Source organism: Chanodichthys erythropterus, chromosome 13, assembly GCF_024489055.1.
Source record: "Chanodichthys erythropterus isolate Z2021 chromosome 13, ASM2448905v1, whole genome shotgun sequence".
NCBI classification, from domain to species: Eukaryota; Metazoa; Chordata; class Actinopteri; order Cypriniformes; family Xenocyprididae; genus Chanodichthys; species Chanodichthys erythropterus.
Window position 1 is genome coordinate 30,805,591 of NC_090233.1, and position 4,054 is coordinate 30,809,644.

The window sequence follows — 4,054 nt, forward strand, 5'->3', positions numbered from 1 at the left end:
GTGCATTTTATTGATGGCATTTTGAGTGCACAGAGATACTGTGACGAGATCCTGAAGCCCATTGTTGTGCCATTCATGTTGCAGCATGATAATGCACGGCCCCATATTGCAAGGATCTGTACACAATGACAACGACAGCGTTCCTGCTAATATCCACCAACTTCGCACGGCCATTGAAGAGGAGTGGACCAACATTCCACAGGCCACAATCAACAACCTGATCAACTCTATGCAAAGGAGCACTGAGTGAGGCAAATGGTGGTCACACCAGATACTGACTGGTTTTCTGACCCTTTTATTGTGGCCAGCCTAAGGCACACCTGTGCAATAATCATGCTGTCTAATCAGCATCTTGATATGCCACACCTATGAGGTAGATGGATTATTTTGGCAAAGGAGAAGTGCTCACTAACACAGATTTAGAAAAATTTGTGAACAATATTTGAGAGAAATAGGCCTTTTGCGTACATAGAAAAAGTCTTTGAGTTCAGCTCATGAAAATTGTGGGCAAAAACGAAAGTGTTGTGTTTATAATTTTGTCAGTGTATATAAGCAATATATTTTTTACATAATTTATTGTTAGTTAAAAAAATTGAGAAAAAATGTTCATGATAGTTCACACACAGTACATTAACTAATGACAAACAACTTTTTAATTTAAAAATCTATTATTAAATGTTGAAATGAACAGTAACAATGATTAATAAATGCTGTATAAGTGCAGTTCATGTTAACTAATGTAGTTAACTAAGTGTTATCATGAAACCTTATTTGTTACCAATAAAATTAATTAAAATTAAAAAGCAATAGTCAAAATATGTGGACAAAATATTATTATTACTTTCATAAAATTGAAAACTCAACCATGAGCTAAATATGTGCTCCTGAGACTTCAGATAACATTTCAAATTTCTCTGATGACAAAAACCTCTTGAAGGTCTACTATTATACCATTAGGTGGAGCTATTTTCCTGCCACACAGCTTTGCAATTTCCTTGCTCTTAGAGTACACAACACCACTGATTTTAATACATCTAGCATGAATCAAACATCAGTGTGTTGGGGAAAATGAGTTTTCTTTAATTAAGCTTCACAATAAATCTTGCTTCCGCAATTTTCTTGCAGGCATTTTCAAAATATTTATTTATTAATTAAATTATTACATAAATAAGGACAGTACAAAAAAAAAAAAAAACATGATTCCAGCAACAACAACAAAATGAAGCATATAGCATATGCTAATTTGCATCTCTAAAAAACAATAACTGCCAACCCTGCTTACTTTTGTCAACACTTTTAACTAATATAATATATCCATACATACTGTACATATACACACAAGACAAAATACACAAAGGAATGCTTTTTTTTTCAGAATTAAAACATCCATTGTGTTGCAAATGGCTCTGCCCTGACGCTCTGCTAAATTCTGAGTGGAAGAGAAAAGCACAAGGTTTTAAATGTTGCATGCACATGCAATGTATTTCCTTCCCTGCAAAGCATTTACACTTCACGGTTTAATTCCAAGTAACCTCCTTTAGATATATCAGAATGTGTCTGTCAGAGGAGATAAAAACATTCAGCTAAATCCCATTTCCCTCTGCACTAATAGTACCATTACAAGGTCTGTTTTGGTTGTACTGGATAATTATGTGCAAAAGCCTCTTCATTAGGCATGGTTGAGAATAATTAAACAGACATTTTGGATAGGTTTTTTTTTTCTTTGTGTGTGGTAAATGATTTCAATTATGTATGGAAAGTACCACATGTTCCAAAAAGTTGATAAAGCAAATGAAAAATGGCTGAAACATTACAGCTTGGTTTCAACATAAAATTTCCAGGAGTCAACCCAGAAGGAAATTGCAATTTAAAAAAATCTAAACGTGCTTGAAGCAAAGCTTCTATCTCCAATGCATCTGCATATGTTTTGTATTGTTTGCATTCAAGCTTCTGTAGGAGATACATATCAGAGTTATCCTCAACTGAAATCACGCTAACAAGCAGTGCAGCATGTATTATACATTACATCAGCACTGCATGATCCAAACTGACACTTTGGGAGCTGAGAGCCAGTTTGAGACTAACTCTGCTGGTATCATTTATTGAGAGCCTGAAGCATCTCAGCAGTGGTTCGGCTGCCATCTCCTCTTATTCACGTTCCCTTGTCTTGCGGAGATCCACACTTCAGTGCTCTGTGTATTGCTGTCTAATGATTGCCCTTCTTTTTAATAGGGAGTCCACAGATCCCATAACTTCATTTCGCAGTGAAAGTAAGTAACAGATAATAAAAAAAATAGCAGGCTTGTCCTGAATAGAGGCTGGAGGTGTATTTCCATACCCTGCTGTTGTTTGCGCCTGAAGTGATGTCATGTCTTAATCCCCCTCTGCGTGTGTTTGTGGGTGTGTGACTAATGTGCAAAGCACAGTATATGCTTTATGTGAATGTGACGTAGCAGGCTTGGTATTTATATTTTTGGTGCATACAACCAATTTCTCATTGTAAATCCTATCCATTGGATTGTGAATATAAACGAATTGAATCATTGTTTTCAGAGTCATATCTCAGGCAGTGCTTGGATGTGCCAACAGCAAACTTGATAAACAATAACCTTCAGAAGGTACAAGGATGGAACTTACTGTACCCAAACAAGATCTTTATAATCAAAATTCCATCCATGTCTGACTTAAGTTGCAGTTTTTCTAACTGTGATAATGAATGATGTCCTCCTAGCCAGGCACCAGTAATGAGGTAATCTAAATGCAACATCAAAACGAAGCATTTCTTTCCTGTGACACTAGAATATATATTATATCTCTAGATTTTATTTCATTTTTCTCACTCTTTTTAGTAGAAGCCTTCATTTGTTAGATTTATTTTATAAAACGCCGTTTTCATAATTGTAAGTTGCTGGAAAAAAAAACAAAAAAACACTTGCACCTCAAGCCGGAGATGCTTGTTTCCTTGGTAACAGGGGTCTCGTCGAATTTCTCCATAGCACTTGAACGCGCCTGTTCTGGAGCTATCTACGGGTGATAGATGGAGACAAGCTCACATTGATTATTTTTATGAGAAAATCTTGCATCCCTATTTGTTTTAAGTGAATGGAAAACAAACGATGATCATAATAAATGTGCAAGAAAGACACGGATTTGTCAGGTTGCCCTAAATGGATTGATTACAAATACGCAAGCAGGATTACATTAACTTGTAATGTGTCATATTAAAGGAAGCTATATAACGATAGATACACATCTAAATCACCAACAGATTAATGTGAAAGCATAAATGATAAGATTCCATAATAAACCAGTTTGTCAGTGTAGTTTAAATATTGGTTGCCTCCGTTTGAGGAAAATTCTGGACAATAGATTATAAAAACCAAATACATAATATGAAAAAAACATCTTTTGAAATCTAATTTTCGCTTTTAATCTAAAAATGTACACATACATCCATCGTACTGATCTTGTGTGACTTACACATCAACGTTGTCCAATCAGTTCAATCACACGGTGATGACCTGAGATTTTCCTCGCATTAACGTAAATGTTTTTGAAGTCTATTCGACCGTGACAGCTATGTGATATCAGGCGTAATCTGCGAGTGCGCGCGCATCAGTGCGCGAGCACAGTTCTCAGCACCAAGGACAGCGTCTCTCACAGAGCATCAGGTCACCCTTGACAAAACCTTGACTACGATTCAATCACGACCAGAGAGGGAGAAGTGAAAGCAGATGACTAAAACATTACTGCAAAACTGATTTTTTCCCCCACCTTTTTCCGAGAGAGAAAGAGTGTGCATATGTGAGGCGACTATCAACAGGAGCGAGCATCATTTTCTACAAAGGCGTGTTGGCATGGTTTTCTTGAATATGAACGTGTTTCATGAGGGGACTCAATGAGTGAAGCCCATTCCTCAGCGGACTAGACTGAGGCGATCACATTCCAGTGCTGCTGGAGAGGACGCAGTGAGAGCGGATCTGCCTAATCAACGGACATCGACACGAATCCTCCACGGGGCACTCAGCTTGACTCCTCTGCCATCCAGGGCAAA